The 20,929-nt window shown below is 31.7% G+C and overlaps 1 long non-coding RNA gene across 3 annotated transcripts in view; it reads left to right on the forward strand.

Annotated features, from left to right (window-relative positions):
• The first annotated feature begins 4,664 nt into the window (after positions 1-4,664).
• Positions 4,665-20,929, forward strand: part of LOC117120046 — a 19,541-nt gene continuing 3,276 nt past the window's right edge. The window contains exons 1-3 of one of the 3 annotated variants that reach the window (XR_004447283.1): positions 4,665-4,811; positions 17,683-17,805; positions 19,159-19,276. This is a non-coding gene — a long non-coding RNA (uncharacterized LOC117120046). Of the gene's footprint in view, positions 4,812-15,162; positions 15,269-17,682; positions 17,806-19,158; positions 19,277-20,929 lie in introns of those variants that run through there. The other 2 variants (XR_004447281.1, XR_004447282.1) reach the window with 2 other exon arrangements.

Genomic DNA, 20,929 nt, shown 5'->3' on the forward strand with positions numbered 1-20,929 from the left:
GCAGTCTACACAATCAGCAAACCATACAACTCAACAGACTGTTCCATTGTGTAATAGGGGGTGTCATGACTAATGGTCTGTTTAATCTTATATTGTACAATAATAAACTATGTGTTCACTATTCCTATTGATATTAATGTTCTTTCCTGATTGATTTGTGGATTTTTTACCCATATTTTAAGTCAAGAACTGTTTTGTTGGATTTTTTTTTTTATTTTGATTACTAAAATATTTTTATTAGACGTTTTTAAAGTGGTTCAGACCAATATTATCTCTTTGTATTTATGTTCATTTTTCGAAACTCCTGATAAGAAACCTGAAGTCTTAATTTCATTACTTTTGCTTCATTTGAGTTGCTTAATTGACCTAATACTAAATCTTTTCATACAAATTCCTTAAAAGTAAAGACTATAACAATGTTACCATTTGTTTTTAGACGCATATATAAAAGTTACAATTTATGGTTAATTTGCCTCATATTCTTTCAACTTTTCTTAACGCAAAAATGCAATCAACCCCGGTCTCCCACGCCAACACACAATACGCAGCCCCTCACATCTTCATGGGAAAATAAATACAGATTGAAAAAAGCCGTGAAAACAGAAGTTGCTAATTGGATTAGAAAGAACAGAGTCAACAAAATTGCTGTGGCAAACTTTTTAAGGATACATCATCTTAAATAGCATTATGGCTAATTAACTTCTGTACTCTTCTAGATGAAATACTATGCACAACCAGGGTCTGTACAGGCCCTGGGAGGTTGTTTTGGGCTAAGGTGGGGGTCGATTCACGTAAACAAATGCTATATTAAGATCGTACAACCTGGTACTATCCTATATTTAGCTGAGGTAGTGAATTAATTAAAATCTAAATAGGGAAATAGAATTCTTCACATGGGTATTTTCTCTTCCTTGATTGGATCAGGTTTTTTGTTTTGATGCATGTTTTGTATAACCTTTGTGTTTTTTTCAAAGGATATTGTCTACAATCAGGTTCAATACTCTCTGGAAATGTGATTTGGTATGTTTTTGTTTTTTAAGTATGGTAAGCAGGAAGTTGTAGGGAAAATCAGACAAACTTGCTTATTTCATGAAGGTTTAATATATATCTAAATTCTACTTTACCCATACCCATTTCCTTATTTTTTTTTCCCAAACTAACTTGTCAATTTTTCCCAAAGGTATATTTGCTGATACATTAGATTTTTTTTTTTAAAGCTCCAAATAGAATAAAAAACTAAATACAGAATTTCTAAAAATTGTATTGTCTGTACTCAGCTAATCAATTGTGAATCAATTGTGATATCAATTATTTATGGTTTGTAATATAAATCTTTTTTTACATTTCATTTTGTAAAATACTAAATATCTAATAAAATCTACAATATAAATATTCATTAGCTGGGGTCCATTAAAGCTGGGTTTACGTCATTAACAACTGTATTGGAACTAACCGGTAAGCCGCCTTATTAACAAGCAGTAAATATTATTTTCCCTGCGAAGTTGATGGATGGCGTATGTGTTTTATTGCAAAAAGATGGCTTGATTAGTGATGATTTTGCCAGAAATTGACAGCAAAGTATATACTTCTGGGAAATGTCCACATAACATTCCTAATTTAACTGCGTTTGCAGACATGAACTCAAATCCACCTCAAATATTTTTTTTGAAATCATCACCATAGGCATGCAGAATGGCAGGTTTGCGAAATAACGTATAATAAAAATCTCCTCTAACATAAAAAGATAAGAATACAGGTAAAAAGTATTCCAGTAGTGATGGGTACATGTATATTTCTGCAATTAGTTGGCAACGTTTTGTTCCTTCCAACCTGCACAAGTTCAAACCGATGTCATTATCCTTTTCATGTTCTTCCTGGATTAACTTATCTGGACATTTGCAGCATAATGATTTATTTTTATTGTAAATTTCCTGTCATCCTTTCTTCATACATTATTGTTTCCTTCTTTTAAAATTCACTTTCCGTTAAAATTTGCCTGTAGGTATTTAAAATTACCTCCCATCCTGGATTGAAGAATGAGTAACTCTGATGAATTTAGTCATAATCTATTTAATTATTATTAAAATCTTTTCTACCAAAAGTTCTGTAAATATAGATTGTTTATATTTTTGCATTATATTTTATTTAGAAATATTTTTTCATATAACTTTTTTCCAGTAGTCATTGTTTTAATTCCTAACCTTAACCTTTCTTCCAGTTTGTATAAAATATGCCTACGGTGCTTGACCTAATGTGTACATGTCTACGATGTTATTGCCAAGTACTGTAATGAAATAATGCCACTTAACTATATTGTTTCATCAGTTGTTTAAAATATGGTCACATAAATTTATCAACTTTGTTAAGTTTAACCCTTAGTGGAAATGATATAGACAGGAACATGACAGCAATATGGTGCACATCCGAATATACTTTTTCCATTGTAGTCACAAAATGACAAGCGATTATACTAGAATTTTTATTGTCCAAATGCCACAGATATAGAGTTTTTATCTATTTTTTGCAGTAATAAATTTCCTGAAGACAGTATGGGTGTGGTATCTAATAGACATCTGTTGCCGATGATAAAATAAAAAATATAGCAGAATTAAATGACACCTGAATTACTAATGCATTATAAGTGAGATTTGAATTCGATATGATTTCAACTTTTTTTTCCATGGTTCCCGGTTAGTATAAATTCAAGTTTATAGGGACCTATTTCTAATGAACTTTAAGCCAAAAATAAATTTTTAATTCTCATCAAATTTTCAAAATTGAGGACCATGTTGCAGCTGATTTTCAAAGAAAGCGTTGTCAGTGGGAGGTATGTGATATCATCATTACCCAGAAATATTGTTTTGAATTACCTTATTAAAGGAGTTTACGTAGTTGTTATTGTTTTGGTTTTTGGTTACACTTGGTAAAATGATCCCTTCAATAAATTTTATGTAGTGGCTTAATGCTATTATTACAGTAATATTTTATGCCCCAGTTTCTAAGGGCAAGATACCAACCCATGAAAGTTACTAGGCTATCATATACAATCAAGTTTACGTGAACTTTTATAATATATCATATCTTTTATGTATAGAATATGCTCCCACTTTCTTTTCTATTTGTCATTAATAACGTCCTATGTCTAGATGACTGAATGATACTCGATTTTAATCGAAATTTAAACACTTTTTTCCACAAAGGTTTGATCTCAAGTTTATAACGTAAACTCTAGAATGTTAAGTTTGTTGAAGCTGGCTGCTCCATGAAAAACAGTTCTTTGTCATGTTGATTTTCATGCAATTGATTTGGTATTTTGGACAGATTTCTGACAATTGATTTTTTTTTTCAGTAGAAACGTGCACATAGAACATTTCCCCTTGATCCTATGGTCCACAGCTGTTGAAGGGGCATCCTTTGCATTGATCCAAATGGCCTAGATCCAGTTTGAAACATTTCTTCCCATTTCCTCTATTGCTGTGAACTGAATCCTAAATATTTTTGCCTCATCCCTGAAATCACTTCTATGCTCATGATGTCCTTGTGAGTATAAATTAAAACCTAGATGCTTATAGTAAAATCTAAATTGAAAACCTATCAATTTTCGTCTAGGCTTGCTTGCTCTACCAAATTAAACAGGAATGCCAGTCCTGCCTCCAGCACTGGGCCATAAAGAAATTATTACTCTGGTGAATGGGCCCCTAGATGCGTGGCTGCCTGCCTGGTGTTCTCCGAAGCATGTTCTTGATTGTAGATAGGACATGAATAACAAGTACATGTCACAATGAATGAGCATCATACATATTTTCCATCTAATGAGATTAAATACCTGCCTTACATGACCATCAACTCCAAAGGACTTATCATCTATAGTAATAAATTAAAATTTTAGAACTGAAAAGAGTAATGTAGTACTTTAAATTCTATTTACATTGTTATTATTCATTGCTTTTACTCTCTGTTGTTTATCATCTTCGAGTCCAATCCTTCATATTCTATTTTCAAATGAATTTTTCAAGTGCCTCACATTTTCATACTTTCAAAGAACTATTTTGAATGTAAGGAAAGTAGAATTGTCCTTAGGAAATTTGTCTGATCTAATCGTGACAGTTCATCACATTTCATCCATAAATTTAAACATTTCTTTTTCATTTCATTTATTTAGTCCAAAGAACAAAAACCTGACAAACACAAAATAACAGAGAGAGGAATAAAACAATCAATTGTCCAAATAGGATTGCCAAAAAGTGAACAGAATCACTGTCTAGTGGCTCTCCCATACCAATGAGAACATAAATTAGTAAAAGATTTTAATTTTTATATAAAAATTATATGTTGTTGAATTGAAATACTTTTATTTGAGGTATTACAAACATACTGTAAACATATAAACCTAAATGTCCACTGATAATCTCAGATAAGAAAGTATAATATATACGCCGAGTGTTGAAATGCACGCCATCGTGTTGTGATTCAATATTTCAACATTAATTATGTCATCATCAGGAATATAAGTATATTAAGTATGTTATTTTGTCTTCCATGTCCTCTTCTGTAACATGTTAGGCATTGTTTTATATTTTTCTTCAATTTTTGTTTAGAATGCTTTAAGCATTAATAATTTTTACTTATTTATCTATTCTTTCTTTATTCTGAAATATGCTTTCAATACCATGTACCGGTTTCCAAAGTTTTAATAAAATGTAACTTTTGTTTTACAGAAGGCAACATTGCAATGCTCTATATTAATCAGTGGGTAGAGTAAAACAAGAATATGGTATTAATCAAAGGATTTGAACCCAAGGCATTAAAAGGTGAGTTGCATCGAACTTCAGCTCAAAAATTAGATGTACTGTACACTAACAAAGATCAATCACGAATTAGAGTGAGTGACACAATTAGTGCCATTATATATAAAAGTCAGTGATTTCTTTGTGCCAAAGAATGAAAAATTGGATTTTATAATCTGACTCAGCTTATTAGGTAAAAGACCTGTTACAAAAATCAATAACATTTATGTAAAATCTGAGACAGCAAGAGGGAGTAGGTAAAAATGAGTACTTTCTATACATTGAAATTATAGAAGTGTTGAATGATATTATCGACCCTTAAGCAAAGCTCAAATTCAATGTCAGCTTTGTTAACATGAACTGTCCTTGTAACCTCAATTAATAGTAGTAGGGTCTTAAAAGTATTGTACTTGACCTTAAACTCCTTGTACACCTAGATGATTGATCATGATGAGTATTCATTTTCTATTGAGGAACAAGTGACAAATAATGGGACAATATGATGGATAGGAAAAAAAAATACTTTGAAAAAATAGCAACTTACTAAAGAGTCAAGTGGCAGTCAAGGAGACAATTATAAATGTACCTTGGCCAGTCTTGTACAGGCCTATACGGTAGTTACTCCAGGATTTGCCTGCAGCGGTGGCTCCAGAAATTTGCCAACGAGGGGTCCGAAATGTCCGACGGAGGGGTCTGAACCAAGAGTCGACTAGAGCCTTGGTTGGGTCCCGGAATAAAAAAAATCCCTTGTAGATTTCACTCAGAGAGTTTTTATGGCTTAGTATGGTCAAAATTTAAACCACAATATTAATGAATGGTGATCAAAATAACGTTATTTAGATAGGCAAATTATGATTTTTTTTTTATTTATGAACCGACGGCCTTATGGGGTCCAGGCCTGTCCGACAGGCAAATTAACTGTTATGAAGTTGTTTTAGCTTGTTTTATGCTCCCAATTTTTTTTAGGAAAATATTGTTTTTTCCATTTTTTGTGGTCCAACAGGGATTTAATTGTCCGACAGGACTTAAGCCTCCTTCCCCCACCATCACTGCCACTGTATACAGTGTATGCATACATTCATGCAATAAATATTAGTGCATAGGCAAAATTAAAAAATACATCAACCTTACAGTAATTTAAGTGTTTCTCAAGTGGTGCAGTATCCATGTCTGTAGCTACTGGACAACTTTCACTGCCAGCATATGCAAACACTGGTTTAATTAATTCATGATTGGCAAGTTGCTCATTTAGCTATTGATATTTTTAATTTAATTAGGCTTTCTTTTTTTACAAGTCCATCAATCTTAAAACAGATTTATGAATACTATTTACTACTTGTGATGAAGTCCCATCAATTAGAGAAAAGCTTGTAAGACAAATATATTAACAGAAGTGATAGTCATAAAAGTGCTACCAACACCTGTTTTACATGAACAATTTAAGTCAGAAGATATGGCTTAATGATAGGTATTTAGATGTCTAATTTCAAATGATTATAGAGTATGTTGTAGTCATAGTCATCCAAAATGGATAATTTTCAAAATCACTGCTCATTTGTTTGAACTCTAGTGGCCCAGGCTCATAGTGCCTTGCTAGTTTCAGTGCTACTACGCAAGAAAATTATAAGCTACATAGGATTGATGTCACTCCTTCCATGAGAAATATATAGCAAATAAAGACAAATTTTAATACATTAGAACTCTGGGCTCAGCATTTCCAACTCATGGTTGGCACATATTATCTTCAATGCATTCATTTAAAAGATGTTACTAATAACAATAGTTAATACTGGATTTATGCTATTTAACCTTTTGCGAATTGTTAATAATATTGGGGCATAAATCCAAGTTGCTTATTCAAATGTGTGTAATTTCATCTCATGTGACTAATTAACTATTAGATTGATTTCAAGTCACTGAGTTGATTTGTTTATAAGTACCATGGAATACGGTTAATAATGTTTACAATGATGCCTTCTAAAATTAATTAAGCTAAAAACGCTATTAATAATGTTTTTCCTCTTCTGGATTTTTTCCATGACGATGGGCAAGCAAAAATGTCCCAAAATAGGGTGTACGTAGGAGGGGACAAGAAATATCTTTGTTGTTATTATTCGTAGCAATAAATTATCTGAGAATTTAAATTCTGCACCCTTCATTGAGTTTCGTTACCCAAATGATAATTATCACACAAGCAGAAGTCCTGCAAATTATATATGAAAAGTGCATCATCTCACACCGAAGGTTAGCAATCTTCCTCTTCATTGTTTCTGAATACATTAACCCATTTATACAATTGCATGTACTATAATTCTTCTGTAGCAAATTGTTTCATGATCATTGAACAACAGATGCAGAATTCACTATCTCATACCAGTACGTCTGTATGATAGGCCAAAATAAAACAAACCTATGTTTCTCATCAAGGCATTTTGAAAAAGAAGATGAGGTATCATTTTTTTTACTTATTTTATTTTTTGTTACCTACCTATGCCTCGGGGTCAGGCTGGCACGCACAGATACTCCTAACAAAGGTGTTTGAATTTCTACAGGATTTTCTGGGTGTTTTGTCTTGTGACGGTTGAGAAATAAGGCGGTGGCTGGACGAATAAATGAAAAGGGGGGGGAGGAATAACATGGTATTTCATATTTGGCCATATTATATAGACATTAACCTAAAACTGAACTCTCTTACACTATAGTAATCCCATCCTAAACAATTACATAGCATACTCACAATTCTAGGGGCAAATATACTGTATTTGATTATATTATTTGAAAATTTAATCTTTGACCTTATAATCTGAAAAAGTTTGTATTCATATACAGTATTTATATATTTCAACAATTATTTAATATATTGTTGTTTATTGATTTCTTATGTATTTTACATTAGCACATTTTCAGTTTTTTCTCTCAGCATTAATACCAAACTGAAACAATGAACTTTCTTTTGTTTATTTTTTTATATTAATTCTTATTTTGTTTTATTTTTATGTAATTTTAATAATAAACTATAATAGTGATATAATGAGGAATAACGTATTTGATTGTAAGGCAGACTTTATTTTATTATTTTTTGTTTTTTTAACTGCAAATACAGTAATAATAATAATTATTAATAATGATTATTAATAATATTCACAAAATAATGACTAAATTACATAATGAACTTTAAAAACATTTATTTATTTGCTTTTGAAATGAATATTCATAGGAATAGCCATAAAAAAAATGCCTATGTGTGATGTAACTCTTGCATTATAATGCCATGATTCAACTGTTTAGTTTAAATAGCTGATACAGTTTTGAATACTCCTTATGAATGTTAATACAGGGTGTATATTAGATATGAATATTTATGAACAGTTGGTATCTTAATTATAATTAATGTAGATCTACCAATCCTAACTATTGGATGTTCCGACTTTCATGAATCAACTGTTATTCAATTTACATTGTGGTTGTGGAGTGTACAAAGCAATGAGTAAACCTTGAATCTACGAACCCATATTAAATCACTCCATTCATCATGTGGATTTAGAATATTATAGTTCTTTAAAACATTGAAAAGAGTTTTATGTGGGTCAACCTCTAAAGCGATCACTTTGTTGCTAGTAATACTCCATAGTATGTTGAATTTCCGCTGCCCTACCCTTGTCTTGTTGTTGTGATAAAAATTAGTGTATACATTTTATATAATTTCATTTTCATCCAATAGTGATTGACACGAAATTTGCTATGTGATATTTATTGGAGTAAAGGGGTTAAATCACCACCAGATTTAACCATTGTAAACCATAAATCTAGCAACAAGAAGGGATTCACCCCTTGACATCTCTAGGGATTTACTATACCCCAGTCATGGGCAGATCAACAGATGTCCGAAAAGGGGGGGGGGGAGCGAAAATGAGGCTGATCGAGACAACACTAACCTAGATGGTCCGGGAGAAATATTTTTAGACGATCAATTTTTTTCTTTCCCTTTCTTTCATTGTTTTTTCTTTTTTTTAACTTTCCAAAAGGTGTGGGAGGGTGGACTGGGGCCGGCCTGGCACCCCTAAATCCACTCCTGCCTCAATCTTGAGCAGAGGCCCTAGGTAGCACCTTTTTGCACCCACTATTGGACTTATTGTACCCCATTTCTCCCTGTGTGAGTTCATTGTTCATGATGCCTATTTATAGCATTATTAACAAAGTACAAATAGACAAGTTAATTGATTGAGAATAGAATTTGTAACAAGGAAAGTGAGTGTATTGTACTTTGCTTGTACTGATAATATTCTTAATGGTGAAGAGTACCTTCATTGATTGATATTTCCTGGAAGTTCACTACAAACCATTTATACATCTCTCTTTAACAAAGATCTTTTTTCTGTCACTAAATTTGTTGAATGATATCAGGAAGCATGTATCAGCTGGCCATTAACAGGTGGTTATAATATATTTTTTAATATGAACTCACTTGTAAGTAAGTTACCAATTACAGGGTGGATATCTGAATCTAATATTTATTATTAAATAAGTTATTAGACAACAAGAAATGCTTTGATTTGTTTTAAATTTTTAGCTGACAACAGGATGTAACACTTTACAAAGACCTGTTAATCGATTTGAACCCAGGACAGTGGGATGGCACTATGTATAATTACCACCGCACTACATCTCCTCAATAGAATTTTCTTTCCTTACGTTTATTCGAACAACTTTTCTGCCACTACCGTGAAGAGCGATGTGAATTTGACTTTACATTTTTGGTGATCTCTTTGACTCCAAATGATAAATCGTAGAATTGTTTATTTTATTATAGGTATGATTGCCACAACATTTACCAATTTTAATAGAATAAAATAGCCTGATAAAAATAAAGACTAAATAAATCACATATTTATGAAACTATGATTTAAATGACCCTGAGACTGGATATCCAGCACTTTATGGTTTAACGATTTAAGTTATAGTCCCATGCTCCAGCTCAGTTGATATTCTTTGATTTATTACTGCTTGGCAAGTGAAATTACTGTTTAATATAGAATTCATTAATTAGTTTAAATTTAATCTTAGAAAATCAATCATTTTTATTCCCACTATTCCTATTATTATATGTGGTTTTTATTATAATTTCATTGGCTGTAAATATTATAATTTCATTTATGTCATAAATAAGATTTTAAAGAATAAAAATAGCATTGGTGGTATTACTACCTGTTCTCCGATATTTTAGATTTCACCGAAGTTCTGTCTCTTGAAAAAATGTCAACAATTTGTTACCATATTTCCTATGCTTCTGTCTAGTTAACATGTACAGATTATCCGTAAGTGGGCACGGTTTAGATGACGGTAATGTATTCCATTATTAATCAGTCCAGGTTTGGGTCACGTTTTGGTGTTCTGTCGGTGTTTGTTACACAGGACTTGTTTAATGACTGCTTTTACATTCTTCCACACATTTCCTTTGTTGGCAAATTCCCAGCTGGATTTACATGTAGTGTTCTGCTTTCGGGTCGGATGTATGGAATTCAGATTAAAAGATGATTTGTGATATGCTGATGTAATCACAAAGCCCATTGGGAATTTGAGATGGAATGCTCTATAAAAAACAGCAGTATCAATGTTCAATCATTAATGAGATAATGTTTACTTATTATTTATTTATCTATTGATACTTGTATTAAAAATATAGCCTACTTTGTCTGTGTTGTGCTAAAAGCTATAAAATATTTAATATTTTAATTGCTTGTATTTTATATTTAATTAAATTGTTAACTTAATTGGAAATTAGAACAAGAACAAAAAAATATATTTAGTTTAAACATTTTTAAATATTGTTTCTATATTCTCTGCATTGTGTATATCCTTGAATTGGTTAGTTAGTAATCAATAAGGGTTTTTGTAATAAAGTATACTGATCAGGGAAACTTAAGTTGCTCCTATCTGTGCCTAATTAGAAGAGGATATAATTTTATCCTTTAAATGAATAATTCATGTTCCAAATGAATTTTTGGGGGTTTCCCCCATTTTATCACAGACATACACTAATAGGTCTAATGAGGGAAAATATCCTGATTTGTAAAATTAGTCTACAAAGAATGTGTTTGTTTTTAAATCTTTTTTTTTTTCAAAGACTTTGTCAATATGGAAGCGGTTTGGCACAGCCGGAACGGTTCAATTTCCCAACCTCGCGATCGGGGTTTCAATCCCTCGCTGTGTAATTCGCTTGTGTCCTTGAGCAAGGCACTTTATCTACATTGCTTCTCTCTACCCAGGAGTATAAATACTGTAGGTACCTGGTGGGGTTGCCTGCTACTGCACCAATATGGTAGCAACACTTAAGCATGTGGACCCAATAACTAGGCACAACAAAGTGCTTGGTAACCTAACGAAATAGGCGCTATAATACTCAAATAACAAAATAATACAAGATATTCAACTAGGTATGTCATACCTAAATTAACTGCTGGGGTAAGTAACCTTTCTCCATGCTACCAATGGAATTAAAAATGAAACTGATAACACTTACTTTACTTACTTTTACTCAAGTAAGAAATTACTGTACTTTCCATTAATACTTTAAAATCAAATCCAAGGAAATTATAAGCCTATCTTCCATTACTACCTACTTAAGGGCATTGGAATTAAGGGATAAAACTTCAAACGGTAGACTTAATCCATTATTGGTAGGTAGATATTATTTACTATAGTAAATTTTAAAATACAAGGAAAACAGTGAACCCAAGACCCATATATGCTCTCATGAAAAATAGTAAATTTTCAAAAACTGTGACAGTGGCTGGCAAAAACACAAACAGATCGACAATCAGACTACATGACTTCATATAGAAAGCTTAGGGAAGTCATTTGTACTAGCCCCAGTTGACAAAAAGGGAATGCTTGAAAACATGCTCATTTAATGTATATAATGTACAGGTACCCATTTCAAATAAAAATCAGCAAATGCACTGATTATGTTTAAATAACAGAATAAATGTAACTTCAAATAATGACAGGCCATTTAACATTTAGTGGGTCATCATCTTTGTTGGCAGAAGACACAACAAAAGTTGAAACGTTAATTGAGAATCATGGCCTCTCTACTTTCATTTATTATGGTCATTCACAGGAATCATGAGTTGTAAATTTAATTACAGTTAGTAGGCCTATTCTATAAATAATACTAGAATCATATTTTATAAACTAATTACATACTGTAGTTAGCAACCGCCTCGCATCGTGTGGGATGGTCCCTCATTTCAAAGTGATTTTGGATGAAACACACATTTTGCAGAAACACATGTGTGATCAGAAATTTGTCATGCATTTGGCAGAAGTCTAATTATCACAAATTCATAGGAAAATATATTTAAAATTAGAAGAAATTGGTGTTCTCTTTCTCGTTCTCTTTCCCCACCAAAACAACCAAGCCAAACATGCACCTAGTAGAATCTAGTAGTCGCGTGCGGTCTTGTGCGTTCCATTATCGCAACCAACCGTTGATTATGTGAATAGAACCCTGGCCTCCAGGGTTCCGCCATTGACCCCAGGGGCCCTGGTGCCCCCCCCCCTTCCCACTCAACTGCTGTAGTCACGCATTTCAAATCTCTCAGGTTGGTAGCTATGTAATTATGATACAGTAATAACTTTTATATAATTAACAATGCTAAAAGAGTTTCATATCTAAAAAAATGCTACTAGCATTACTGCCCATGGTGCTTCTCCATTTCCCCATAAATAGATAATTAATTTTAATATGGTTATGTATTACACACGAAGAAGGTATTTAGCTGCTTTGTTCCTACCTGTATTTCCTCTCCTTGGTGCTTTTCTCACGATGTAAATTATTCTGCATTGGTGTGATTTCTATGAATTATATCATTTTTGCTGATTTGTGGTTAACTATTTTAAGAACCCCTGCAGTGACCACTATGGGATCAAGTTTCGTACTTAAGAGGAACAGTTTATGCGAAATCATGTTCCGCAATATGCAGACTTCCAATCATTCATTTTCTTGAGACCCATGCAGCTGAAATCTCAAGTTTCATTTCAAGAAATAGTCAGTAGTGAATTAACCCAATCTTTTTATAATAAATTAATTCCTTTTATTTGTCTGTTGTATTTATCCAAGAGTTAGTATAGAATCTGCATGATGAAATTATAAATCAAATTACAGTATATAATTATACTGTAAAAATAGTTAATTACAAAATTGTTTATTTATTTTATTAGCAGTCAATTTAAGGGACTATGCAATAGGAATATATAAATATAGTTTTTTATACCTTTATTTAATTATTTACAGTATTTAATTGAATAAATGCCCCAAGACATTTATTGTTGAGAAGGGTTGAGGGGGTGTTTATTCGAGGGAAGCATTTATTTGAGGGAGATGTTTATTTCTTTATTTATTTTTTTTTTTGGTATAGAATGTTTCTTCAATTAAATACGGTATTTATTTTATCTTCAATCAAGGGCATGTTTTTTGTATTCTAAGTTTCAATTTAACTCATTTTTAGCTCAACACAAATAGTGCATCTTAACAAAACAAAATTTCAAATATATAACAATAAGTACTTGAAATAATGTATACAATTGATAACAGAATTTTAGATAAAGTAGTGTAGTATGCAATACTTTTTTTCATAAAATTCAATTGTATACATTTAAATTTTACGATAAAATAGTATATCGTAAAATGATGTATACAGTTGTTAAGAGAATTTAAGGTGAAACTTTTTTTTTTATTTTTTAAAATTTTATTTTTGGCCAATTAGTTCACCCACCGCCACGAAAAAATGGAAATTTCAGAAAAAAAATGAAAGTTTTTATTTTTATTATGCCCGCCTCTGCCTTGATATCTCTAAAAATATGATTGTATGTTCTTCATAATTAATTATTATATAAACTTAAAGCATTTAACCATCCCATTACTACACTGTTTTACATTCACCAATAAAACTTTTGTTTTTATTTTGTGCTCCATCTGGATGTTTTTGTCCTCCGACCTTTTAAAAAAGTTCGTGAAAAAGGTTTAAAAAATCTCGCCTCACGATAAAATAGATTTGCATATACTGTAATACAATATTTTATAGTAAAATAATGTGCAGTATACAAACAATTGATAACTAAATTCTTCATTCATGTTTTTTTTCTTCAAATGACAAATTCCCGGGTGTCCAGTTAATTAAGTTAATTAGATCAATTAGTGTTTACTTTATTTATCCTAATCTCATCATCATCTAATATACAACTGTGACTGACATCAACTTGTATTGTATTTCTTATTGTTGACCCAGGAGGGCTTATTTAATTTTTTTGGTCTAGCTATCATAAATATTGGAATTTTTATGAGGGGGTTGACTGCTGCACAAAGTCAACAATTTACTGGAATGTTTGTGTTATTGATAGGCATGCTGTTAAGGTTCTAACTGTCATTATCTGTTTATGAACGTGCCTGTCTTTCGGTACCGTTCGTGTCGGATGTTTACCTACTTAAGGAGTTTGGAATTGACACGTGCTACAAGAGCAAAAGTTTGTTATCAAGGTACCTGTACAAATGTTTTTTCATGCCACCTATATAAGTAAAATTAATTAACAAAATAATTGATGAAAATTGTTTTAAAAATATGTGAAATGAATGAGAAAATATACTTCTTTGGAAATATTAAATTGAGAAATTGCAATTGTAATTCACTTACTTTTCCACCGTTGCATTATTTGTAATAATTATTAATATATTATGTTATATATTTTTATTTCCCTAAAATTATTAATGGTTAATTACTATATTATATTTAATTTTTTTATTTTGTGTACATCTATAAAGTTAATAGTTCAAATTCAAATAAATGAGTCATTGTTTTAATGAAAATAAGAAATGATAATTATGTGAGAGAAATCTTAAAATTGTCAGGCTTTGAAGCCACAACACTGGGATAGTAAGCAGAGCATCGTACCAACAAACCATAGCTTCTATTAGTAGGTATTATTAGTAGTATTAGGGCTTCCTAATGTGTACTGTACCGGTATTGATTTCTGCCGGTGCATTTGTAGTGAACTTAAAGAGTGGAAGTCATTGATGGTGTTTAAGTCTCTTGTTTTGGAGTGCTTTCCTGAGTACTTTCAATCTAGTTAGTCTTTAACTAATTCTGAATGTAATAATATGTCGTTTCCATTAGTTATTATGGGTATTATTTATCTTGAAGAAAACCCTCATTAACTCCTGAAAAAATAGCTTTTGTCTGGCTAACAGATCAATCTAAACAATAAATGATTCAATAAAAGATCTATCATCTCCTTAAGCTTTCTTTACTTTAATCCACACCAAGGCTTCTGTCACTTTCAAAGAATTTTGGCTGCTTCTTTTTAGCTGAAGGTGGCCGGCCTCTTTTGGTGTTCTTGTTAATCAGTGAATGTTAGGTAAAGGCAATTAATAATGACTTGGAGAGCTCTTACAAGTGTCCTTAACAACAACATTGGAATTCAAGGTATTATTGTTTTTCTTTACTAGCATCACCTATCCTGACCCTGTAAAAACTTTGCAGGAGGAAAAATTTAACTCTCTACTGGTAAAATTTCAATCTGTAACTAATTTAGGCCCTGTGTGCGTATTTTTACCACCTGGTTTAACTAAATACTTGTGAGTTTCACTCTCCATCGGCTTCCAAGTCCTAAAAAAACCACTCACTTGAAAAGGTGATTACTGCTTAAAGAGCAATAATCGTTTTCTCAAAATGTTTCACAAGTGAAATATAAATACCTTCATTCATGGGTAAAATTACATAATAGAAGTGTGAATATCTCCAGGCAGAGATCACGGCTCACGGCCACATTGCCAACTTCATACCGGAAAGTCTTAACACGTACCGAAATGCTACATGGACTGAAGGTTTTACCTCAATACCCCTATAGGCCAGGGCATCTGTTTTCTTTTTCAAAGTTTATTGACTACCAAAGATTAAGCAAGACTTTAAATTGAATAAAAAAAAAGTACTGTTATTGTTTTTGATTAAAAAGAGGTTTATCTCCAGTTTAATTGTATTCGCACAAAACAGCTAAGAAACGTGAGACGTGTCCCATTCACAAATCAATCAAAGATTTAATCTTTATTTACACTTGAGACTTAGAGAATAAAATAGGTCATAACAAAAGAAATGAACAAGTGAAATATAAACCGATAAATACACAAATACGCTACAATGAAACGCCTCTTAGTTTCTTTAATATTTTGCTCGTTGAATTATTGTTGTAATGGAAGAAAGGAGAAATTGTGTGTTTACTGGGAGTTTGATGTTGCAATTAGGTGAACTATTGCCTCAAGAAACGGTTTTTTACGATAATTCTTATAACAGACTTTTTATTTTTATTATGCAAAATCTTAGGCTGGAGTTCAAACTGAAGTCAAATCAGTTGACTTGAAATAAGACTCACACCCTAAAAGATAATCCAACTTCGTTTAATATTAAGGCGTATGTAATGGAAAAGATTATTTAAATCAGACGTTTCTATTTAAAATGATTATGAAAGTCTGTATACTTAATTTCATATATTGATGGATATTTCTTGATATCCATTTACATTCGACGAAGAAGGTCAACGATCCTAAAGGTAGACAGTCAAAGATATAATATATAATTCAGTATTTGAATTGCTTTGTGTATAGTAATATGCAATTAGTTTTACATTGGAAATTAGAACAAAAAAAAAAGAATCTCATCAGTTAATAGAAGCATAAATGTTCTATAATCTTGCTCTGGCTATAAGTTTATGTATTTTTGCATGGATTGTTCATAGACTGTGTATTTTTCTATTTTGAATTATATGTTAAGAATCTAAGAAGTGGTGATTCACATCTGTAGGCTCACTCCCATCATTGGCTTCCTTTTATGTTTTATTTTGTAGTTTAATGCTTGTGTTATTCAGTTCCGTATTTTTTTTGTTAAATCAGATGAAAAATAAATTGTGTTCAGTTGTTAAAAAATACCCTTCATATTTCTTTCCTTCTCCCTTTCCAAACTATTTACGTTTTTTTTTAACAATGCATGGGTTAATATTAATTCTAAGCACTTTGGAATCTCTGACCTTTATGATTATTTATTTATTCTATTGTTAGCATTATTGTTAAATATTTATATAGGCCTTTGGCATATTATTATTAAATATCAAAAACATATTTTTTTTCTCAATTTTTTTTTTCATTTAGATATTCAAATTTTCATTTATCAACTAGTTTTGAATCATCAAAAACTGAATCTCCATTAAGAAATATATCAAGAGGCTTAAACTCAACAGATAGCAAGCTCGTCAAAATGATGACCAGCTAAAAAAAACACACAATGCAAAATATGTTGTTTGTGTCATATAATAATAACACAAGCTGTAGCAGCTAAGTGATGTACAATCTTGTACCACACCCTTTATGACCAGAGTATTGTTATTAGTGAGCCAGTCTTCATTACTTAGTCTACTAGCATTGTGATTATTTCTGATCAAAGTGCTATAAAATTATTTAATTATTGAATATCTTATATGGCCAAGGGGCTATAAAAAAGCCAGTGATGCAGTGGTGCCAGTAATAGGCAGGGCTTAAAAGCCCTCTTTTTGACAGGTAGCAAAGCACTCTGTTGGCCACCTAAAAAATATTGAAATTTTTTCAAAATTTTTGGGTATAGCACGATCTAAAACATCACAGAGCAGCTTTCTCTAGCCCCAGGGGGGCACATTCTCCTCAAGACGGGGGCTTTGCCCTTAGATCCAGTGGCCTCAGCTGGAAATTTTCAGACTCTGTTTTGGACAGTTTTTACCCCTTCCTTTTCAATCCCACCCTCCATGAAAATATATCCAACCAACTGAAAAAATTCTGACATAACAATACTTCTTTTGCCTTTGTTGTTGCTTTCAGATAATGATATCCATTGTCAGATGCACGTATATACATAGTGATGACATAATGAACATGTCATTGTGTATCAACAGCACAAGGATGGTCCATGCTCACATTTTCAACTGGTATGGAATGATCAATGTAGGCACCTTATATTTAAGAATTTTGAGGTTTTCAAAATTGTTTACTTCAGTTATATATTATGTCCTATGCCAAAGCTAGTCAGAGATAAGGATTTCATGATGTTTGCATTTACAACAAACATGAGTAGAATTTAATAAATTTAGGGGTTTTACGAAAGGTCCACTTATTAATCTCAGATAAGATAGTATACTCCAAGCATCGAAATGCACGCCATCGTGTCAGGATTCAATATTTTGACATTAATTATGTCATCATCAGGTGTTTCTCATTGCACAAAAACATGTATCTTTGAAAAATCCACTTAAACTGTAGTGCAGTATCCAGCAGGTATAAAGCTGATGGTAATCTTAATTTGTGATGCCCTTTTACTTTAAAGCTGATGATAATCTTCCTATCTAATACTTCTTATGCTTTCAACCTGATGCTACTCTTCCATTTATAATGCTCATTATTTCCAGTTAAGAACTAGCTACTTTAAAAACATGATGTATATTGTTATTCAAACCATGAAGAAAACCAATGCCTTTGCATTAAGTGTGTTATCAAGAATAAAGAAAGTTGAATTGAATAAATGCATTATCATTAAAACAGACCTAAGAATTCTTCATTTAAACCCATAAAAATTGCAATGAAAACTTTGCATTGCTCATTTAAAAGGATCATACACATCATCAACTTTCAATTATTTGACTCAGATTTGCAAACTTTTTTCTATAAAAAAAAACCCTAAATTGATTACTAACCCAATTAGGGACGTTGGGAATAAGCCAGTTCGGCTATAAACCCATCCCCTATTTTACGCCCAATATTACGTACCAGATTTTCCTGAGGCCATTGTATGATTTGGATAATTACTTGTATAATACTTTACAGAAAAAAGATGGCTTTGAATTAGTATGCAGTGCTGAAATATTGCTTTTTGACTGTCTATCCTTAAAAATTGTAAAAACAGGATCTATTTTTTTTTTGAAAGTTCACTTTCAAAATTCGCTCAATTTTGTGTTCAAGGTAGGCTTATACCAGGGGAACAATGGATAGGATAGGATAGGAGTTTCTCTTTCTTTATTCATTTTCTAAGTGCCTTACAAAAAATCTGCATTCACGTAAATATAGCATAAAAAATTTAAGGCAGATGGGGAGCTAGCACAGACACGAAATCCATCAACTGCTAGCCCCTGATGGATACAAATAACACATAATACTGTGAAATTTAAAGGGAAAAAATTTTTATTATTTATTAAACATATTTGTGTGTACCTTCAAGAACTTATGTGTGTTTCTTCTTACTGTAGCATCTACATCATCTGTTGATTCTTTGTGTTGAAAACATTATGTTTCTCTTTTTTTCAGCTATATTATTCATCACAGTGAGCCTGGGGCATGTCTTACCATTTGATAATGGAGGTTCGATATTAGACAGATTAATAATGTTGTATGCATCAAGGCAAAAAATCAACTGTATATAAAGGTAAGAAATATACATTTTAGTTAATTAAAAAACTTTTCTATCCTTTATATGCCTCATCTATCCCCCTGCTTGTAGCATCCCAATATGAACATGTGTAAAGCAATTAATGAGAAATACTTATCAGATTACTTCTAGCACTCACCTAACCAGCTTAACACAATTAAATTGATACCAATTAACTTGAAATATTGATATTGATGATACCAATTGTTCGAACTTTTCTGTGTTTTTTATTTTATATTTTTTATTTGTTTGGGTTTTTTTTCATTTTCATTATTACATTTTATTTAATTTATTTGTTAACAATGTGAAAGTAATTTTAAGCATGTCTTTTAACCTTTATGCTATTCTTTTAATTTTATTTATTTTTGTATTTCTATATTCTGTTTACTGAAAATCCTACAGTTGTTTGCTTACGTTCTGTATATGGCCCAGTACAAAAAGTCAAAAAGAACGTGTAGCAGCAAGATAAAAACCATAAAATTCTCAATCACGAAATATCGTAAGAAAAATTAGTTTGAAAAATTGAATAAAAAAAAATGATTCTCAACATGAAGTATTATCTACATCTATTGAAAAATATGTCTAAATATTAAAGCTGAAAAAGGGGGGAAGATATCAATATCAAAAGGACATCAATAGTTAAAATGTTGGTAAACTAGCCTACGATTTTGTTGATAGAAGCTTCACAAATGGCAGTAAACAACAAAATTTATAGTTTTTAATGAAATAAAACTTTTATAAAAAAAATCTTTGTGAAGGAAATAACTGTGTACTAATAAATTGTTGGCGTAAATTGGATTAAAACATCTGAGTTGGTTTATATTTGTCTACTACTCTACTCTGTATAGCCTGGGTTCCAGGCCCTAATTTTAGTTTACTCACTCTTTATTGCACTTAGTGCGCACCATACCTAATTTAATTGGCGTCCCATACTCGATTTCTTTTTTTTCGAATTAGGGCCTGGGCAAACGATTCATGCGTACGATTTCCCACATCAAATTTGATGTGGGATATCGTATGCATGACTGATTTTGTAAATCACGTGATTGGCTAACTTCATGCATATTAATCAATCTTGGTAAATTTTCAAAATTGAAGATGCGGATGTCTCGACTAGAACAATCTCCAGCTCCCGTTTGGCTACCTACTTGAATTAAAACAGTTAGTATAATTATAGTTCTGGCCTGCTGAGAACGACATGGACTGATAACCGTAGGTTATAGGCATACTTGGAACCTTGCTCACCACTAGCTGCTACACAGATTTAAGCCTTTAGGGTAGAATATTGTTAAAAAGGTAGGCCTCTGTAAGTAAGAACTTAAAAATAGGCCAAGCCTCTACTTGTCTAGGCTAGGAGGCCTGAGCCATCCTACTGGAAAGTTAAAGTTTTGTTGTATTTGTATGGTATGCCATCTAGTCTAAGCTTAATTGTTTTTGCCATTGCCAACATTAGTCTTACTAGGGTCTATTCTAAATATTTTAGGCCCGTTTTATTAGAGAAGACTATTTAAACTTAGTCATGCCTAACCATGGACCTATGGCCTAACTAGTCGACGCGAGTGACTCAGTTTCGTGGCTCCAAAAATATGAACATTTGATTGGTTGAAATTGTTTATTTCGGTCCGCCCATTTATCCAAATACGGAATATA

The sequence above is a fragment of the Anneissia japonica genome, unplaced genomic scaffold (genome assembly GCF_011630105.1).
Source record: "Anneissia japonica isolate Jap-2015-1 unplaced genomic scaffold, ASM1163010v1 scaffold287597_len576451_cov177, whole genome shotgun sequence".
NCBI classification, from domain to species: Eukaryota; Metazoa; Echinodermata; class Crinoidea; order Comatulida; family Comatulidae; genus Anneissia; species Anneissia japonica.